The sequence below is a fragment of the Elephas maximus genome, chromosome 15, assembly GCF_024166365.1.
Source record: "Elephas maximus indicus isolate mEleMax1 chromosome 15, mEleMax1 primary haplotype, whole genome shotgun sequence".
In the NCBI taxonomy this organism is placed as follows: domain Eukaryota; kingdom Metazoa; phylum Chordata; class Mammalia; order Proboscidea; family Elephantidae; genus Elephas; species Elephas maximus.
Window position 1 is genome coordinate 42,720,642 of NC_064833.1, and position 23,529 is coordinate 42,744,170.

The window sequence follows — 23,529 nt, forward strand, 5'->3', positions numbered from 1 at the left end:
TTAAAGTCAGGCAAGGTGTGCATTGGGGTTGTATCTTTTCAACATACCGACTGAATCTGTATGCTGAACAAATAATCTGAGAAGCTGGACCATATGAAGAGGAACAGGGCATCAAGATCGGAGGAAGACTCATTAACAACCTGCGTTATGCAGATGACACAACCTTGCTTGCTGAAAGTGAAGAGGACTTGAAGCACTTACTAATGAAGATCAAAGACCACAGCCTTTAGTATGGATTGCACCTCAACAGAAAGAAAACAAAAAATCCTCACAACTGGACCAATGAGCAACATCATGATAAACAGAGAAGAGATTGAAGTTGTCAAGGATTTCATTTTACTTGGATCCACAATCAACAGCCATGGAAGCAGCAGTCAAGAAATCAAAAGATGCATCACATTGGGTAAATCTGCTGCAAAGGACCTCTTTGAAGTGTTCAAGAGCAAAGATGTCACCTAGAAGACTAAGGTGTGCCTGACCCAAGCCATGGTATTTTCAATTGCATCATATGCATGTGAAAGCTGGACAATGAATAAGGAAGACCGAAGAAGAATTGACGCCTTTGAATTGTGGTGTTGGTGAAGAATATAGAATATACCATGGACTGCCAAAGAACGAACCAATCTGTCTTAGAAGAAGTACAACCAGAATGCTCATTAGAAGCCAAAATGGTGAGACTGCGTCTTACATACTTTGGACATGGTGTTAGGAGGGATCAGTCCCTAGAGAAAGACATCATGCTTGGCAGAGTACTGGGTCAGTGGAAAAGAGGAAGACCCTCAACGAGGTGGATTCACACAGTGGCTGCAACAATGAGCTCAAGCACAACAACGACTGTAAGGATGGCTCGGGACCAGGCAGTGTTTCGTTCTGTTGTGCATAGGGTCAGTATGAGTCAGAATCAACTCAACGGCACCTAACAACAACAACAACAAGGAAGACCAGTTCATATGGCTATTATTCAAATTTACACACCAACCACTAAGGCCAACTTGAAGAAACTGAAGATTTTTACTAACTTCTGCAGCCTGAAATGGATCAACATTCAAGCAAAATACACTGATAATTACTAGGGACTGGAATGCAAAAGTTAGAAACAATAAAGAAGAACTGCAAGATGGGAAATTTGGCCCTGGTGATAGAAATGATGCCAGGGATCAAATCACAGAATTTTGCAAGACCAACAACCTCTTCAATGCAAGTACCTTTTTTCAACAACATGAACAGTGACTATACAGGTAGACCTCAACAGATGGAATACACAGAAATCAAATGGACTACATTTGTGGAAAGAGAATATGGAATAACTCAATATCATCAGTCAGAAGAAAGCCAGGGGCCAACCGTGGAAAAGACAATAAATTGCTCATATGAAAGATCAAGTTGAAGAAAATTAGAACAAGTTCACCAGCTCAAGAGCCTAGCCAGTGTGGGCAGAGTGAATCCAAGCAGCCTGAGGGCAAAGCAGATGCCTCCTGGCCAAGACTGCAGCTGGCAGGAAGCAGAGGAGGGGGGAGAAGAGGAGGGGGGTGGTCAAGGAAAGCCTACATCGCTCATTACCGGGTGCTCTGTCTCCTGAGAACTTCATGAAGCTGCTTTCCCGTACTCCCTGTTTGCTGATCTCCAACATGGGTAGGGCGAATCCAAGCAGCACAGATGCTGTACTTCCCGGTCGGCCATGCCACCACAGCCAGCCAGGAAGCTCAGATGTAGGACAGTGGGGAGAGAAGGGGGGTGTGAAAGTGTGTTATCGTTGGTTACCGGGTGCTATGTCTCCTGCTGGGAGTTCAGCAAAGCTGCTCTCCCATGCTCCCTCTCTGCCAATCCCCGACTGGGGTCCAAGATGGTGGATCCATGCTGCATTAGCTGATGGGGCCCTCTGCACATATCTCTCTTCGCTCTCTGTCCTCTGTGAGTTTCTTATTCCATTCGGTGCTTGGCTGAGTTCTCTATCTCTTCATTTGGCACTTCAGGTTCCAGGAATGATGTTTGTCTCTGTTTTACTTAAGTCTTTCGTGTCTTTGCTGTGGAAGGATGGCGTGTTGCTTCTGTCTATAGTACCATTTTGGCCAGAAGTTCAAAACTGACAAATATTTTAAACATATCAACTCAAAACAAAAAACTGGACTTACTTTCACCAAAAACACAAAATATTTTTAGAAATAAATAAAAGAAGCCTGTCAATATCAACAATGTTGCCTATACACCAGCTCACATGGTGCCCTCCTCAATTTTATTTTCATCTGTTCAATATTGTTACAATATACCAATTTTGTTAGAATAGTCATTTTACTGTCATGCCAGGAAAGTATTATAATAAGCAATAATAATAAACAGATTCACTTCATTTACAATGTGAGTGATGACACCCTCTTTGAAAGGATGTTTTTATGCAATAGACAATACAAAAGCACTCGGTGCCTGTCGTTGAAACCATTTAAAGGATTAAGAAAAAAATCAGAGAGATCCAAGTGATTTACTCAAAGACTGGGTTTCAGAGTAAAATTCAAGAGTAACAGCCTCAAAGTTACAAACACATTTCTTCCTTCATATAACATTGATCTTTTTTTTAAGCTATGCTATATCGCTCCACAGTATTTCCTAAAAAATTGTCTTTGCACTGGACATCAAAAAAAAAAAAATACTGAAAAGAAGACAAACAAGAAACAAGCAACTATAATTAGTTGCTTTGTTTATAAGTAGCTGTGATTCAAATAAACCATAGCCTGTATTTTAGTAAAATTACAGGGACTTTACACACAAGTGGATCTAATATATAAAATTCATACCCAAAAATTCATACCAGAACAGCAATATATGTAGCATATTTTGTGACCCTTAAAGACAAACACATTTTTCAGACTGTATTTAAACAAATCAATTTTCATATCAAAATGCTTTTTAAATGTTTATGTTATTTTTATATCTAAAATTATTTGAGTTTTTAGTAATCTGTTACATGTATGTGGTAAACTTCAGCAAAATAAAAACATCAGGTTCACGTGCTTAATTTTTATAAATTTTAAATATACACTATATTAACATGAACTTTTAAGCTACAAACTTCAGAGGGTTAGTACAGAGGCTATACTCATTGTAACTAATGGATAAAGCTGGTCAGTAATCAAATTGATCACATATCCCTAAAGGCCAAAAACCTAGTAGATAACACTGGAGCTCAACATTTTCCAGCTGTTGAAAAGTAAAGGATTTAGACATTTGGATGTATGCAAGCATCTTATTTCCCAGGATTTCAAAGTCCACATGCAGGCTGCTGCTCAGCTATTATAAATGAGTAATTCAAGTAGGGCATGACTGCTTCTTCTATTAACTTGATAAAGATGTTTCACTCCAAATGCATCAACAGTTGTGTTAAGTCATCCCTTTCACAAGCTGACTTATGCCATGCTTTGTTAACAGTGAATCCAATAAAGAAGTTTTATTAACTTCTGCATTTGTTTTTCTAAGGCTAAAAATCAAGTTCTACTTAATAATTAACTCCAAGCTAAACCACATACTAAATATAATCTAATGATCTCAATATTTATTTTTAAAAATTTGTCTTAGAAAACAAAAGCAGCAGTAACAAATATTCCAAACATTTTATATTTTACGATCACATTTTAAATTATATAACTTTTAAAATATGACTTTCTAATTACAGTTACCTGAATACACTCAAATATGTTAGAGGAAAACTACCTTACCATAAACACTTTTTAACAAGAGGTTTACACTTTACAATTTTATGAGAATATAATTGAGAGTATCTGCAAAAGAATATAGTAAGAATTTTCAACCCATGTGCAATCTTTATCATTCAAGGGTTAAATATCAATCCTTTGAGAAACCTCTCCCAGTATCTTTCAAACCTCTCCCAAATTTCATTCTAATTAATCACTCCTCCACCCACCCTATTTTCAGATAGCAGCACTTTCCAACCAATGAATTACAACATTTGTTAAAGTCAAGATCGCTTTTAGAATTAGCTGTGTGTGTGCCTCTGCTACCTGACCAAGCTCTGTATTGAATACCTTTTTACACCAGCTTCTAGCAGTGTCTTGCGTGCAGCTGGCAGTCAGTAAGTAAAACTAAATGGAATTCAATGAACCAAAAACACAATGATTCGGGGTTTGATTTTCTCCAAAGTCTGTGCCCTCTGGCGTAATGGTTAGGAGTATGAGTTCTACAGTCAAATTGTCTAGGTTCTACATAAAATCTTAGAATAATAACTGCCACATAAGAATTTTTTAAAAATTAATATTATCACACCAATTGCCTCTATCACCCTAAATAAAACTTAGTTCTCCTTCCTTTGATCCTTATTGCAGTGAAAGCTCTCTACTATCTAGCCAACTCTTCAAACCAGAACACTGGGTGCTTGCCAATCATATCCTTTCCCTTTAGCCATTATTAAGTTAATCATCAACTCCTGCTGATTCCAACACATCTGTGTAGTTGTCTCCACTGACATTACCATGTCTTTCATTGAAACATTCCCCTAACTGATCTCCCTATCTCCAGGATTTTTATCTTCAGCCACAAGGCTGCCTAAACTAGTTTCTAAAGTATAGTCTGGCACTCAGTCCAAACTTTTCAAAATGACTTTTAAGCAGGGCTTCCAATCAGTTTGGTCTTGTCCACACCTCTGCTGAATTTGCATTCCTAAGAAGTTCCTGACTGACAATTTGCATTTCCACCGCCAGATATACTAAATTAGGATGTACATTTTAACAAGATCCCCAGGTGATTCTTAGGTATAACTTCCTGGGAATATGTCAGAAATGGAAATTCTCAGCAGGGAACTTGTTAGAAATGGAAATTCTCAGCAGGGGTTCGAACCTGAATGAACTGGGTTCAAAGTACTGCTTTTAAGTTCTTTCATAATCTGAGCTTGTTGAAAGCAAAGAAGACTTGAAGCACTTCCTATTGAAGATCAAAGACTACAGTCTTCACTATGGATTACACCTTAATATAAAGACAACAAAAATCCTCACAACTGGACCAAAATGCAACATCATGATAAACTGAGAAAAGACTGAAACTGTCAAGGATTTCACTGTACTTGGATCCACAATCAACGCCCATGGAAGCAGCAATCAAGAAATCAAAGGACGCATCCCAGTGGGCAAATCTGCTGCATATACCATGGATTGCCAGAAGAACAAACAAATCTGTCTTAGAGGACATACAACCAGAATGCTCCTTACAGACTTCATCTTACATATTTTAGACATGTTATCAGGAGGAACCAGTCCCCAGAGAGGGACATCAGGCTTAGCAGAGGGTCAGCAAAAAAGAGAAATACCCTCAATGAGATGGACTGACACAGTGGCACCAACAATGGTCTCAAACATAGCAATGACTGTGAGAATGGTGCAGGAGTGGGCAGCGTTTCATTCTGTTGTATGTAGGTTGCTACGAGTTGGAATCGACTCAGTGGAACCTGACACCAACAATATAATCTGAGAGGGCTCGCTCATCTCACCAGGCTTACCTTGTGCTCCCACCACATTCTAATTGCAGTTACAAAAAAATTACTTGCAGTTTCCCCAAACCAGACTCACTGTTTCTCCTCCAGCTCATAATTAATGTCTCATTTTGGATGAGACTTTTTCCAGGAATCCTTACCCAAATCCCAAACTATTTAAGGGTTTCCTTCAATATGAACTCATACTACTTTGTTTTAACAGCAGCATTTTAGCTGCCTTTTAATTGTCTGATTACCTGTACAAATTTATTAATGAACTATCGCCTCCCTAAGAAGAGGTAAAGGGGTCTTGTTCATCATTATATCCCCAGGTTCTAAACCCACTGTCATCCAGTCAATTCTGACTTATAGCGACAGAGTAGAACTGCCCCACACAGTTTCCAAGGAGCACCTGGTGGATTCAAACTGCCGACCTTTTAGTTATCAGCCATAGCATTTAACCACTATGCTACCAGGGTTTCCTGGTTCTAGTACCAAGTAAATTATGAGTTGAATGAATGAAGATAACTGCCTGGCCACCTAAAAATGCCCGTTTAAGTTAATTTACATAATAAAAAGAACACCAGACTATAAAGTCTTCCACCCATTAGCTCTTCTACTCACTAGCTGCTTAACTCTTAGAATTCAATAGACCATTTGTAAAATGTTTGCTTTATTCTTTCCTTCTGGACTAAAAATGATCTTGAAAACCTTCTCAAAATGTATGTATTCTTCCACACAGGATTTTAAACATAACAACATCCAACTGATTAAAAAACTCTTGCATAATAACTACTAATTGAATATTGCTTAGTCCTCCTTCCCTCTCTCCTCTCTACTCAGTGGCTGCCCATCACCCTGTGAGAGGGTTTTGGGCTATCACATCCTTTCTTACCCTAAAGGTTATTCACTGATCTCTGCCTCCCTTTCATCAACTACAACTCATTAATTTTATTTCAAAAAATCTCATGCTCTAAAATAGAACTGAATCCTTTAAATCCTTGACTTTTTTTCTTCCTGTTACTCTACAACTCTTTTCCAATTACACCAAGAAAATATTTTATTTCTCTACTTGAATTCAAAAGTAAACTTCATCATAGCTGATAATCATAAATAATGGTTGAATGAAAGAAAGAAAAAGAAAATCCATCTGTTTGGAAATGAGAATATAAAGAAAAAGAAGAATTTTCATCAATCTAATGTCCTGGAAACGCCAATACCCTTCAAGCTCGCTAAAAGAGTATCTTTTTACCTTCCCTTTCTCTTAACTAAACCTACTTTTATCTGAAGTTTCACAATTTTGTACATTATTTGAGTTTTTTTTTTAAACACTTCATTTAAAGCTATCATTTATAGTGTATTAACTTCTATTAGTTTCATTAAAGTTTAGACTGTGTCAACTTCATTGTGGGTTTAGCAAAATTTCAAGAATTGGCCTTGGATTTTAACTATGACAATATATTTGTATATAAAAATGTACTAAAATATTCAGAGCTATCTTTTTTCCCTAAATTTTATTTATTCTGTTGGTGTTACTATACACAGCAAAACATACATCAGTTCAACAGCTTCTACATGTACAACTTAGTGACACTGATTACATTCTTTGATTTGTGTGACCATTCTCATCCTTCTTTTTCAGTTGTATTTCCTCCATTTATATAAACTCACTATCCCCTAAGGTTCCTAAGACATCTTTGGAGTTGCTGTAGTCAATTTGATCCCATATAGGTAATTCTTAAAAGAGCATAATGCGCAAGACAGACTTTTTTTTTTTTAACTAGTTATGCTAAACTATTGTTCGGTTTAAGAAGACATAAGGGGATATTTTTGGTTTAAGATTTAAAGATTATCTTCGGATAACAGTTTCAGGGTTTCATCCACCAACCATGGCTCCATAAATTCTAGAGTCATGAGAATTAGAAATTTTGTTCTCCATTTTCCCCCTTATGATGAGGATTCTTCTATGGAATCTTTGATCAAAATGTTCAGTGATGGTAAACAGGAACCATCCGGTTCTTTTGCCGTCATGGCAAAGGAGGCACGGGTTCACAGAGGCCATTAACCACATATTTCATCTTTTCCTTCTATTCCTAATTCTCCTTCCTCTGTTGGTCCAGGTGAATGGAGACCAATTGTTGTGCCTTGGATGGCTGATTTAAAGCTTTTAAGACCCCAGGAACTATGCAACAAACTAGGAGATAGAACAAAAGCACTAAACACGTAATTAGGCCAATTAATTGGAATGTCCCATGGAACCAGGACCCTAAAACCCCCAAGCCAAGGAAATAAATCCCATGAGGTACTTGGCTGTATATAAGCAGCCTCAGCAGCTACTCTTCTATTTTTGTTGTTGTTGTAAATACATCTATAATTCAACTCTTGCCAATATAACTTTTTATATATATACACCTTAATGACAGCAATTATGATAACTGGCTGTGCAAACCTATCCTTAATATGATATTCCATCACTATTAACCCCTTTTTTCCCCCTTTCTCCTGTCCCTGGTAACCACTAACAAACTCTGGTCTCTATACATTGGCCTTTTCTTGTCCTTTTATGTAAGTGAGGTCATACAATATTTGTCCTTTTGTGATTGGCTTATTTCACTCAAAATAACGTCTTCAAGCTCCATCTACACTATAGCATGTATCAAGACTTCATTTCTCCCACTGGCTGAGTAGTATTCATTGTCTGTATGTACCACATATTGTTTATCTATTAATCTGCTGATGGGCATTTGGGTTGTTTCCACCTTTGGGCTATTGCGAATAATACTGCAATGAACATTGGTGAAGAAGTCTCTTTGTGAGTCTCTGCTTTCAAGTCTTTTGGGTATATATCTAGGAATGGAATTGCTGAGTCATATGTCAGTTCTATTTTCAGTTTTTTGAGGAATCACCACACTGTTCTCCAAAGGAGCTATACCATTTTGTATTCCCACCAGCAATAGATAAGGGTTCCAATGTCCCCACATCCTCACCAATCTTTGTTATTTTCTATTTTGTTTTTGTTTTTTAAATATTAGCCATCCTAGTGGGAGTGTAACAGTATCTCATTGTGGTTTTGATTTGCATCTCTGATGGCTAATGATGCTGAGCACCTTTTCACATGTTTGGTTGGCCATTTCAGTGTCTTCTCTGGTAAAATGTAAAGAGCTATCTTTCAAGTGAACATTTAGATCATAATTCATTGAAGCTTTTCTTTTTTGCACTATCCCAAATAGAGGACTAATGATTCAAAAAAAAAAAAAAATTTTTTTTTTCTCCCCTAGTAATTTTTTTTTTTTTAGTAGACTCTAGTGCTCGCTTCGACAGCACATATACTAAAATTGGAATGATACAGAGAAGATTAGCATGGCCCCTGCACAAGGATGACACGCAAATTCATGAAGCGTTCCATATTTTTTTAGGAAACCCTGGTGGCATAGTGGTTAAGCACTACAGCTGCTAACCATGTAATAGTTGGATTTTTTTTTTCTGTTTTTTCACGAAAATTGAACTGAAGAACCACAAAATGTATAACTGTAAGCTACAGTAAGCACTAAAAGGAATATTCGAGAGTAGAGATTAGAAGAGGCTTTGCTGATGAAGTGATGTCCAAACTGATATTTGAAGGATCAATAGGAGGTAAAAAGGCAAAAAGAGTGGCAGGAGAAAGTGTTTCTAGCAAAGCAAGCAGCATGTGCAAATGTTCTGAGGTGGGGGACCATAAAGAGTTGGGTTAGTTAAAGCATGGAACGCTCACATTTGTTTCTGCTTGCTTTGGGTTTTTTTGTTTTTTTTTTTTTTTGTAGCTCTCTTTAATTAAACATGCTTGATGTGTTCATTGAAAAGTGTTTCAAAATGTTTTATTCATCCAGAAATTCTTTCAGAAAGGATTTAGCATCTACCTTCTGTGTGGAAACATCCGTACATGGGCTCAAGGTGGAGACAAGCTGGTATTGCAGACATTCAGAGCTTCTAGTCAGACAGCATAGGAATAACATCTGAGTGGCTAACTACTAAAGAATTAAGCAAGAACACACACAATGATACAAAAGCTGCTGGTGAACAAATATAGAATCAAGGGCAAAGGCTTCAGAGGAGGGCATGATCCTGGCTTTAAATCCCTGTTCCTCTGACCTAATTATATACAGTGGGAACTTCACGGGGGAAAAAAAAAATCCAACTATTACATTTAGAAAGTAAATTTAAATCATAACTAGGAAACAAATTATAGGGGGGGAAAGGCATTTTAAACATTTAAGTCACTAGACTAAAACCATTTAAGGAGAAATGCAAATTGTGGTATCTTAAAACATGATATCTTATTCAGATATACCTTAAGATCCCTCTAAAGCATACTTAAGAACGGAGCCATGGATTCTGTGGTTATCAAGACACATATGTTCTTTCAAAGTGGAACTTTACTTAAACATTAAGTATTATGTAAGAATTACTGTGCACAAATGTATACTGTGAGCAAAAATACCATTCTGGCAAAAAGTATTTTGGGCAAGAAGTATTTAAAAATAGTATTTGTAATGATTGCACAAGATTCAAATATCATTAAAAAAAAATTTTTTTCTGATATTTGAATCTTATGCAATCGTTACAAATACTATTTTATATCATAGAAGAGTGCAAATATGAAAGGGAGATGACTCATAATCCATTAGGCATTGATAATTACTGTCAAAAAATAATTTTTCTATGACTACATGAACATATATGCACTCACATATTCATATGCATATGAAGAGAACATAAGCATATAAGCTAATTATACTTCAAATGGAACCCCAGTGGCACAGTGGTTAAGAGCTCGGCTACTAATCAAAATGGTGGCACTTCAAATCCACCAGCCGCTCCTTGCAAACTCTATGGGGCAGTTCTACTCTGTCCTATAGGGTCACTATGAGTTGGAATCAATGCAACATCATCAGGTTTGGGTTTCTTTCTTTTTTTTTTTTTATACTTTAAATACCAGTCTTTTCAATAGTTTAGATTACTCCCTTTGTATATAGTCTCAGAAGTGAGATTATGAAGCATAAGCACTCTAAAAGTCCTTAATCTTTTCTTGCTAAATTGATTTCTGGCAAGTTTGTGCCAATTCATACTCCTACCAGACTTTTATGAAAATGCTCACATTACTATATACTTGTCCGCTTTCAGTTTTTTCATTTATTATGTCTTTATCAATTTCACAAGTAAAAAATGGTTCCTGATCATTTTAATATGCATTCTTAGACTACCTGTGAGTTTGAATTTTTCATGTGTTTCTTGATTATTTGTATTTCTTGCTTTTGTGTCCTTTGGTCATTTTCCCACAGTGTATTTGTGTTTTTGTTTTATCTGTAATTAAATTTTACACAACTTTCTCTTCTATATTCTTGAAATATTTGCACAGTATTTCAGATTCCACCTTTTAAGTGGAGTAAATTAGATAAAATGTAATTTTTACATTTGAAGAAAACCTTCTTATAGTTTAGGAAATGCTATATAAAGTACTTAATTCTCATAAAAATACAACAGAATAAATTAACCACCAAAATAAAAATCTCAGACATACATATGTCCTCAATGCCTAAAGCTTATGACATATTTGCTGTATGAATACTTTTCCACAAGAAAGTGTTTTAACAAGTTATACATTATTTACTTAGAAAAAACCAAGTTAGAACATGTTATTTACTTATTTAACAAAAACAAAACAAAAAATGCCTTATTCTGGTAACTTGCAGAAACTGACAAACACACAGGCTGAAGAGAACTTAGTATGGCAAAATTTAAAAAGTCACACTGAGGTTACAATTTACAGACTATGCCCAGAATTATTCAATAATCAATACTTCCTCCTTTGGCCATAAGGAAACTGTTACTTCATCACTGCCCTCTGCTGGTGGTAATGTTCCCTTCAATTTTTCTTCTGTGCACTGAATCTTAGCTTCACAAAATTACTTCTGACCTGCCTCTATATTTAAACCACCCACAGCTAAAAATAGCCTAGCCATCTGGAATTTAGAAAGGCTTGCAAGGAAAAATCTGTGCTTCAATGAAGAGCTCTACATGTTTAGAGCACACTCTTCCAGGTTATCTCAGTATGATACTATGGGGGTTCTACATCTTTCATTGCTTTGGAGCTATTTTACAAATCTCTAAATTGTACACGAAGGATAGAAATGCTAAATAATTCTTGACTATAAGCATGCAAATAGAGTTTGTTTGGTACACATTCAATTGACCTCCCTCCCATACTGTGAAAGAAGCTGGTTTTGTGTTTATTTCCAAATTTATTTCACTATTCCTAATCTATAAATGAATCTGCTTTTTAAATTCTCCTTTGACCTGCCTGTTCTTGGTTCTCTGATTAGTAATGAGTTGGTTAAATAAAATCTTTAACACTTGTTGATTTTATATCCATATGAGAATCAGGACTGTATCATCTTTTCTTTTTTTGAAAATTGTTTTTTATAGGCTGAAGTCAGCCTACATTTTTTTCATACAAAGCAATTTAGACATAAAATGATGTGTGCCTATGGCCAATAATGCTACACACAAATGGCAAAATATCATCTCCTTTGGATCATTCAATATTTACCATATACTATTCATGGTCCCTGCCTATAGGAACTTCCAGCCTCCTGAGGTAAGAATCCCATAAACAGTTATAACTGTTTGGAGTGTGGTAAGGTTAAAAGTGCTCTGGTGGTACTTTAAATAGAGTGATAATTGGGAAGGAAGCAGAGAGGAGGAGGAGTAAGGGCAAAAGAGGGAAATGAAAATAAATAAAAAAAACAAAAACATGACTCCAAAGAAAAGTGCTTAAACTCTCACACATTATCAGACAATTAACTCTCATTATCAATTTTCAAAATAAAGCAATGCTATAATGATGACTGGTGTGTATACTATACTTACTAAAAAGGATGCAAAAACTCTGTGAAATCAAGTTGCTCCAAGTGAAGTTGCATCTTCTAGAAGGGATGAAATGAAACAACTGGAGGAAAGAACGGACAGCGAAGATGGCTATGAATATCACCCCTCAGTAATTTATGAATCATCTACCACTGATTCACTAAGGCTCCTGGTCTTCTCTTTTGGCCAATCTGAAAACTACTATACAGTCAACTTCAAAATCTGGACAGGACAGAGATTACTCTTACTGGATTTTAAATGCAAAATTCAAGCTGCAAAAACAAAACGCACGAGACGTAGGGCCGAGAAGGTGGAATAGACAGGCACTTCCGGCAAGCCCTCTTACAACAAACACCCAAAAAAACAAGTGAAATGATTACATTTATGACAAGCTAGGAGCCCAGAACATCAAAGGCAAAGTTAGAAAATGAACTGCGCATCAGGGGAAGGAAGAGACGGTTCAGAAGCAGAGAGGAGTTACCGGACCTGAATCGCCGAGATGCCTATGGCACCATTCCTGGGACGAGCTGCTGCAGGCTGATACTAGTGTTCAGCCACAGTTCCCGTGGGAGAAGCAGCCTGCTCACACCTCCAGAACTAGAGAAGAATGGCACTCTCAGTAAAAGCTAAGTACTGGCGTATATTTTACCACACCACCTCCTTTCAAGCCGGCTTCAGCAACTTCAGCTGCTGTTGATATCCCTAGGCCTGAGATAGGCTCTGTTGATTGCCTAGAGCCATCCTCCCAGCCTTGCAGAAGGAACAAATATGCAGCTTGGGGAAAAGATAATTTGCGAGATAAATTAACCTGGGAAGCTCAGGACAGAAGCGACCTCTGTCCAGGCATAAACGGTCCGTGGACTTTGAGTACCTTTCCTTCGTGCACAGACCTGTGTCCATGTTAGCAGATTACAACTGTTTCAGCTGTGGGGTGGAGAGGTGCGTGTTTGATGTTTGACAGTGCTTTGCCTATTAAACAGGGTCCTCACCTACCCATATCAGGGGTCTAAGGACTGGTGGATCCACTCAGGTCAACCAGCCAACCGCGACAGTGGTCAAAGGATAATGCGTATCCATAGTCCTTCTGCAGAACGCACCTAACCTGTACTCTCTAGGGAGCAAGGTCACTTTTTCCTCAGAGACACTCGGGGGGGGGGCAATTCTCAGCCCCCGCCTTGTTCAGAGCATAACCATCCTGAAGCAACCACATACCAGTACCTATACCAATCACACCTGCCCCTCTAAGACTACAGAACAGAGCCTGTACCACACACTTGATGAGCAGCTACCTGGGCACCTCAGCTGAATCCATACAAGAACAGTGGAAGGATTCCTAGACTGATATACCTGGTAACAGCGGTAGCCATCTGGTGACAGGACATCAGAGGTTCAAAGGTGAAAATAATCAACCTAGTTCATTCAAGCAACCCATCAGGGAATATCAAAACAAAACAAAGCAAGAAGCTAGGATACAGTAAGCAAACATAAAATGAACTAATACAATAACTTATAAATGACTCGGAGACAACAGTCAATATCAAATCACATAAAGGAACACAACATAATCCCTACAACAAGCTCTCAAAATAAATCAAGGGATCTTCTAGATGAAAGTGCCTTCCTGGAATTACTGGATGCAGAATACAAAAGATTAATATACAGAAGCCTTCAAGGCAAGGGGAAGGAAATCAGGCAATACACAGAACAAGCCAAGGAAAACACAGATAAAGCAGTTGGAGACATTAAAAAGGTTATTCAGAAACATAATGAAAAATTTAATTAGCAGGAAGAATCCATAGACAGACAGAAATCAGAAATTCAGGAGATAAACAATAAAATTACAGAATTAGACAACTCAAAAGAAAGTTAGAGGAGCAGAACGGAGCAAGTGGAAGGCAGAATAAGTGAACCTGAAGATAAAGCACTCCATACCAAAATATTTGAAGGAAAATCAGGTACAAGAACTTTAAAAACTGAAAAAACCTTAAGAATCTTGTGGGAGTCTATCAAAAGAAATAACCTATGAGTGGTTGGAATACCAGAACAGGGAGGGATAACAGAAAATACAGACATAACTGCTGAAGATTTGTTGGCAGAAAACTTCCCTGATATCATGAAAGATGAGAAGATATATATCCAAGATGTTCATCGAATTCCACGTAAGGTAGATGTTAAAAGAAAGTCACCAACACATATTAAAATCAAACTTGCCAAAACCAAAGATAAAGAGAGAATTTCAAGAGCACCTAGAAATAAACGAAAAGTCACCTACACAGGAGAGTCAATAAGAATACGGTGGGACTAACTGGCAGAAACCATGCAGGCAAGAAGGCAATGGGAAGACTTATATATAAAGAATTGGAGGAAAAAAATTACCAGCCAAGAATCATATATCCAGCAAAACTCAAATACAAAGGTGAAATCAGTGCATTTCCAGATAAACAGAAGTTTATGGAATTCATAGAACACAAACCAAAACTTCAAGTAATACTAACGGGAGTTCTTTGGTTAGAAAGTCAATAATATCAGGTATCAACCCAAGACTAGAACCCCGGACAGAGCAATCAGACGTCAACCCAGACAGGGAAATCACAAAAACAAATCACCATTAAAAAAACACTCAAAACAGGGAGCGATGTTATTATGTAAAAGGAGACAACATTAAAACAACAAACAGGGACTAAGAAATGTAGTCACAGAACTCTCATATGGAGAGGGAGTCAAGGCGATACAAAGAAATAAAAGGTAGGTTTTAATTTAGAAAAATACGGGTAAATATTAAGGTAACCACAAAGGAGACAAACTATCCTACAAATCAAAATAAAATACAAGAAAAAAAAAAAACTCAGGAGAAACAGAATCCACAGCAATGAATAAGAGGGAAAGACAATATATAAACTACTCAGCACAAAAAATTAAGTGGGAAAAAGAAACTGTCTACAACAAACAAAAAAAGACATCAAAATAATGGCACTGAATTCATACTTATCCATAATTACGCTGAATGTAAATGGACTAAATGCACCAAAAAAGATAAAGAGAGTGGAAGAATGGATGAAAAAAATTATCTCTCTATACACTGCCCTTCGTTTGGCAGCCGTAGCACTATGGGGCAGTTCTAATCCGTCTTTGGGTCGCTATGAGTCAGAATCGACTCAACAGCACTGGGATATACTGCCTACAAAAGACACACCTAAGACTTAGAGACACAAATAAACTAAAACTCAGAGGATGGAAAAAATATATCCCAAATCAAAATACCCAAACTCAGTGCTGTCGAATCGATTCAGACTCAGTGACCCTATAGGACAGAGTAGAACTGCCCCACAGAGTTTCCAAGAACCACCTGGCGGATTTGAACAGCTGACCCTTTGGTTAACAGCAAAATAAAAATATATCCAGCAAACAACAATCAAAAAAGAACAGAAGTGGCAATATTAATTTCTGACAAAATAGACTGTGAAGTTAAATTCATCACAAAGGATAAGGAAGGACACTATATAATGATAAAGGGACAATATACCATGAGGATATAACCATATTAAATATTTATGCACCAAATAACACGGCTACAAGGTACATAAAACAAACTCCAATAGCAATGGAAAGTGAGATACCTCACACAAATAGGAGACTTCAACACACCACTTTCGGTGAAAGACAAGACATCCAGAAAGAAGCTCAAAAAAGACACGGAAGATCTAAATGCCACAATAAACCAACTGGACCTCATAGATATATACAGAACATTCCACCCAACAGCAGTCAAGCATACTTTCTTTTCTAGTGCACATGGAACATTCTCTAGAATACACCACATATTAGATCATAAAGAAAGCCTTGGCAGAATTCAAAACACTGAAATATTAAAAAGCATCTTCTCTGACCATAAAGCCATAAAAGTAAAAATCAGTTTAACAGAAAAAGCAGTGAAAAGAAATCAAACACTTGGAAACTGAACAATATCCTGCTCAAAAGAGACTGGGTTACAGAAGACAATAAGGATGGAATAAAGAAATTCACAGAATCCAATGAGAATAAACGCACTTCCTATCAGAACCTTGGGGACACAGCGAAAGCAGAGCTCAGAGGTCAATTTATGTCAATAAATGCACACATCCAAAAAGAAGAAAGGGCCAAAACCAAAAAATTATCCCTAGAACTTGAACAAATAGAAAGAAAGTAACAGAAGAAACCCTCAAACACCACAAGAAAGCAAATAATAGAACTGGAGCAGAATTAAATCAAACAGAAAACAGAAAAACAAACTGAAAGAATTAACGACACCAAAAGCTGGTTCTTTGAAAAAAACTGATAAACCACTGGCCAGACTTGACTAAAGAAATACAGGAAAGGAAACAAATAACCCGAATAAGAAATGAGATGGGCCATATCACAACAGACCCAACTGAAACTAAAAGAATCATATCAGATTACTATGAAAAATTGTCCTCAAATTTGAAAACCTAGAAGAAATGGATGAATTCTTAAAAACACACACTATCTACCTAAACTAACACAGAGGTAGAACAACTAAATACACCAATAACAAAAGAAGAGACTGAAAAGGTAAACAAAGAAATCTCAACAAAAAACACCCTGGCCTGGACAGCTTCACTGCAGAGTTCTACCAAACTTTAAGACAAGAGTTAACACCACTGCCACTAAAGGTATTTCAGAGAACAGAAAAGGACGGAATACTCCCAAACTCATTCTACGAAGCCAGCATATCCCTGATACCAAAACCAGGTAAAGATACCACAAAAAAAGAAAATTACAGACTTATATCCCTCATGAACATAGATGCAAAAATCCTCAACAAAATTCTAGCCAATAGAATTCAATAACATATCAAAAAAATAATTCACCATGACCAAGTGGGATTCACACCAGCTATGCACGGATGGTTCAACATTAGAAAAACAATATATAACCCATCATATAAATTAAACAAAAGACAAGAACCACACAATATTATCAATTGATGCAGAAAGGCATTTGAAAGTTCAACACCCATTCATGATAAAAACTCTCAACAAAACAGGCACAGAAAGAAAATCCCTCAACATAATAAAGGGCATTTATACAAAGCCAATAGCCAACATCATCCTAAATGGAGAGAGAATGAAAACATTCCCCTTGAGATCAGGAAACAGACAAGGATGCCCTTTATCACCACTCTTATTCAACATTGTACTGGAGGTCCTAGACAAAGCAATTAGGCTAGATAAAGAAATAAAGGGCATCCAGATTGGCAAGGAAGAAGTAAAAGTATCTCTATTTGCAGATGACATGATCTTATACACAGAAAACCCTAAGGAATCCTCAAGAAAACTACTGAAACTAATAGAAGAGTTCGGCAGAGTATCACGACAAAAGATAAACATACAAAAGTCAGTTGGATTCCTCTACACCAACAAAAAGAACATCGAAATGAAATCACCAAATCAATACCATTTACAGTAGGTCCCAAGAAGAGAAAATACTTAGGAATAAATCTTACCAGAGATGTAAAAATGTAAAAGACTCATACAAAGAAAACTACAAAACACTACTCCAAAAAACCAAAAGACCTATGTAAGTGGAAAAACATACCTTGTTCATGCATAGGAAGAATTAACATTGTAAAATTGTCTATTCGACCAACAGCAGTCTATAGATACGATGAAATTCCGATCCAAATTCCAACAACATTTTTAAATGAGAAGGAGAAAGAAATCACCAACTTCATATGGAAGGGAAAGAGGCCCTGAATAAGTAAAGCATTACTGAAAAAGAAGAACAAAGTGGGAGGCCTCACTCTAACTGATTTTAGAAACTATTATACCGCCACAGTTGTCAAAACAGCCTGGTACTAGTAAAACAACAAATACATAGACCAATGGAACAGAATTGAGAATCCAGACAAAAATCTGTCCACATATAAGCAGCTGATATTTGACAAAGACCCAAAGTCTGTCAAATGGGGAAAACACAGTCTTTTTAAAAAATGGTGCTGGCATACCTGGATATCCATCTGCAAAAAAAATGAAACAAAACCCATACCTCACGCCATGTACAAAAACTAACTCAAAATGAATCAAAGACCTAAATATAAAGTCTAAAATGATAAAGATCACAGAAGAAAATACAGGGACAACGTTAGGAGCACTAATACATGGCATAAACAGTATACAAAACATTACTAAAAATGCAGAAGAGAAACTAGATAACTGGGACCTCCTAAAAATCAAACACCTATGATCAACCAAAGACTTCACCAAAAAAGTAAAAAGATTACCTACAGACTGGGAAAACGTTTGTAGGCTATGACATATCTGATTAGCGCCTGATCTCTAAAACCTGTATGATACTGCAAAAACTCAACTACAGGGGGCGGAGCCAAGATGGCGGACTAGGCAGACGCTACCTCGGATCCCTCTTACAACAAAGACACGGAAAAACAAGTGAATCGATCACATACATAACAATCTACGAACCCTGAACAACAAACACAGATTTAGAGACGGAGAACGAACTAATACGGGGAAGCAGCGATTGTTTCCAGAGCCTGGAGCCAGCGTACCAGTCAGGTACGGCACAAGCACAGAGAGGTGCTCCACCCCCCTGAACTAACCCTGGGAGGGGGACCACGCGGTTCCACGGGCGGCGTGGGACGCAGCCAGTAGAAGTCCCCGGGAGGCAGTGACTAGTCCTGGAGCAGAAAGAGCAGCGTTCGAGCCGGGGAACTGTCCCGCAGGGATTTGGACTGGACGCAGGTGGCTTCATTAACATCTGAATAGCCTGAGCCAGAGGGAGAACTCTGATAGGGATCTGACTGCATTTTTTTTTTTAGTGGATTTTCTGGAAAAACTAGTTTCCCAGTGATGGCTCGGAGACAACAATCCATATCAAACCACTTAAAGAAGCAGACCATGACAGCTTCTACAACCCCCCAAACCAAAGAATCAAAATCTTTCCCAAATGAAGATACAATCCTGGAATTATCAGATACAGAATATAAAAAACTAATTTACAGAATGCTTAATGATATCACAAATGAAATTAGGATAACTGTAGAAAAAGCCAAGGAACACACTGATAAAACTGTTGAAGAACTCAAAAAGATTATTCAAGAACATACTGGAAAAATTAATAAGTTGCAAGAATCCATAGAGAGACAACATGTAAAAATCCAAAAGATTAACAATAAAATTACAGAATTAGACAACGCAATAGGAAGTCAGAGGAGCAGACTCGAGCAATTAGAATGCAGACTGGGACATCTGGAGGACCAGGGAATCGACACCAACATAGCTGAAAAAAAATCAGAGAAGAGAATTAAAAAAAATGAAGAAACCCTAAGAATTATGTGGGACTCTATCAAGAAGGATAACCTGCGGGTGATTGGAGTCCCAGAACAGGGAGGGGGGACAGAAAACACAGAGAAAATAGTTGAAGAACTCCTGACACAAAACTTCCCTGACATCATGAAAGACGAAAGAATATCTATCCAAGATGCTCATCGAACCCCATTTAAGATTGATCCAAAAAGAAAAACACCAAGACATATTATCATCAAACTCACCAAAACCAAAGATAAACAGAAAATTTTAAAAGCAGCCAGGGAGAAAAGAAAGGTTTCCTTTAAGGGAGAATCAATAAGAATATGTTCTCACTACTCAGCAGAAACCATGCAGGCAAGAACGGAATGGGACGACATATACAGAACACTGAAGGAGAAAAACTGCCAGCCAAGGATCATATATCCAGCAAAACTCTCTCTGAAATATGAAGGCGAAATTAAGATATTTACAGACAAACACAAGTTTAGAGAATTTGCAAAAACCAAACCAAAGCTACAAGAAATACTAAAGGATATTGTTTGGTCAGAGAACCAATAATATCAGATATCAGCACAACACAAGGTCACAAAACAGAACGTCCTGATATCAACTCAAATAGGGAAATCACAAAAACAAACAAATTAAGATTAATTAAAAAAAAAAAATACACGTAACAGGGAATCATGGAAGTCAATAGGTAAAAGATCACAATAATCAAAAAGAGGGACTAAATACAGGAGGCATTGAACTGCCATATGGAGAGTGATACAAGGCGATATAGAACAATACAAGTTAGGTTTTTAATTAGAAAAATAGGGATAAATAATAAGGTAACCACAAAAAGGTATAACAACTCTATAACTCAAGATAAAAACCAAGAAAAACGTAACGACTCAACTAACATAAAGTCAAGCACTATGAAAATGAGGATCTCACAATTTTCTAAGAAAAACGTCTCAGCACAAAAAAGTATGTGGAAAAATGAAATTGTCAACAACACACATAAAAAGGCATCAAAATGACAGCACTAAAAACTTATTTATCTATAATTACCCTGAATGTAAATGGACTAAATGCACCAATAAAGAGACAGAGAGTCACAGACTGGATAAAGAAACACGATCCATCTATATGCTGCCTACAAGAGACACACCTTAGACTTAGAGACACAAACAAACTAAAACTCAAAGGATGGAAAAAAGTATATCAAGCAAACAATAAGCAAAAAAGAGGAGGAGTAGCAATATTAATTTCTGACAAAATAGACTTTAGACTTAAATCCACCACAAAGGATAAAGAAGGACACTATATAATGATAAAAGGGACAATTGATCAGGAAGACATAACCATATTAAATATTTATGCACCCAATGACAGGGCTGCAAGATACATAAATCAAATTTTAACAGAATTGAAAAGCGAGATAGATACCTCCACAATTATAGTAGGAGACTTCAACACACCACTTTCGGAGAAGGACAGGACATCCAGTAAGAAGCTCAACAGAGACACGGAAGATCTAATTACAACAATCAACCAACTTGACCTCATTGACTTATACAGAACTCTCCACCCAACTGCTGCAAAATATACTTTTTTTTCTAGCACACATGGGACATTCTCTAGAATAGACCACATATTAGGTCATAAAACAAACCTTTGCAGAGTCCAAAACATCGAAATATTACAAAGCATCTTCTCAGACCACAAGGCAATAAAACTAGAGATCAATAGCAGAAAAACTAGGGAAAAGAAATCAAATACTTGGAAAATGAACAACACCCTCCTGAAAAAAGACTGGGTTATAGAAGACATCAAGGAGGGAATAAGGAAATTCATAGAAAGCAACGAGAATGAAAATACTTCCTATCAAAACCTCTGGGACACAGCAAAAGCAGTGCTCAGAGGCCAATTTATATCGATAAATGCACACATACAAAAAGAAGAAAGAGCCAAAAGCAGAGAACTGTCCCTACAACTTGAACAAATAGAAACTGAGCAACAAAAGAATCCATCAGGCACCAGAAGAAAACAAATAATAAAAATTAGAGCTGAACTAAATGAATTAGAGAACAGAAAAACAATTGAAAGAATTAACAAAGCCAAAAGCTGGTTCTTTGAAAAAATTAACAAAATTGATAAACCATTGGCCAGACTGACTAAAGAAATACAGGAAAGGAAACAAATAACCCGAATAAGAAATGAGAAGGACCAAATGAAATTAAAAGAATCATTTCAGATTATTATGAAATATTGTACTCTAACAAATTTGAAAACCTAGAAGAAATGGATGAATTCCTGGAAAAACACTACCTACCTAAACTAACACATTCAGAAGTAGAACAACTAAATAGACCCATAACAAAAAAAGAGATTGAAACGGTAATCAAAAAACTCCCAACAAAAAAAAGCCCTGGCCCGGACGGCTTCACTGCAGAGTTCTACCAAACTTTCAGAGAAGAGTTAACACCACTACTACTAAAGGTATTCCAAAGCATAGAAAATGACGGAATACTACCCAACTCATTCTATGAAGCCACCATCTCCCTGATACCAAAACCAGGTAAAGACATTACAAAAAAAGAAAATTATAGACCTATATCCCTCATGAACATTGATGCAAAAATCCTCAACAAAATTCTAGCCGATAGAATCCAACAACACATCAAAAAAATAATTCACCCTGATCAAGTGGGATTTATACCAGGTATGCAAGGCTGGTTTAATATCAGAAAAACCATTAATGTAATCCATCACATAAATAAAACAAAAGACAAAAACCACATGATCTTATCAATTGATGCAGAAAAGGCATTTGACAAAGTCCAACACCCATTCATGATAAAAACTCTTACCAAAATAGGAATTGAAGGAAAATTCCTCAACATAATAAAGGGCATCTATGCAAAGCCAACAGCCAATATCACTCTAAATGGAGAGAACCTGAAAGCATTTCCCTTGAGAACGGGAACCAGACAAGGATGCCCTTTATCACCGCTCTTATTCAACATCGTGTTGGAAGTCTTAGCCAGGGCAATTAGGCTAGACAAAGAAATAAAAGGTATCCGGATTGGCAAGGAAGAAGTAAAGTTATCACTATTTGCAGATGACATGATTATATACACAGAAAACCCTAAGGAATCCTCCAGAAAACTACTGAAACTAATACAAGAGTTTGGCAGAGTCTCAGGTTATAAAATAAACATACAAAAATCACTTGGATTCCCCTACGTCAACAAAGAGAACACCAAAGAGGAAATAACCAAATCAATACCATTCACAGTAGCCCCCAAGAAGATAAGATACTTAGGAATAAATCTTACCAAGGATGTAAAAGACCTATACAAAGAAAACTACAAAGCTCTACTACAAGAAATTCAAAAGGACATACTTAAGTGGAAAAACATACCTTGCTCATGGATAGGAAGACTTAACATAGTAAAAATGTCTATTCTACCAAAAGCCATCTATACATTTAACACACTTCCGATCCAAATTCCAATGTCATATTTTAAGGGGATAGAGAAAGAAATCACCAATTTCATATGGAAGGGAAAGAAGCCCCGGATAAGCAAAGCACTACTGAAAAAGAAGAAGAAAGTGGGAGGCCTCACCTTACCTGACTTCAGAACCTATTATACAGCCACAGTAGTCAAAACAGCCTGGTATTGGTACAACAACAGACACATAGACCAATGGAACAGAATTGAGAACCCAGACATAGATCCATCCACGTATGAGCAGCTGATATTTGACAAAGGACCAGTGTCAATTAACTGGGGAAAAGATAGCCTTTTTAACAAATGGTGCTGGCATAACTGGATATCCATT

General features: G+C 37.0%; 1 protein-coding gene and 1 non-coding gene across 17 annotated transcripts in view; one reads left to right on the forward strand and one right to left on the reverse strand.

Annotated features, from left to right (window-relative positions):
• The window catches only part of VPS13B (vacuolar protein sorting 13 homolog B), a 915,182-nt gene that overhangs the window by 595,377 nt on the left and 296,276 nt on the right, over nucleotides 1-23,529 (reverse strand). The gene's annotated exons all lie outside the window — the stretch shown is intronic.
• Nucleotides 8,776-8,882, forward strand: LOC126059104 (U6 spliceosomal RNA). Its single transcript, XR_007513366.1, has one exon. It is a non-coding gene; the product is annotated as a U6 spliceosomal RNA (small nuclear RNA).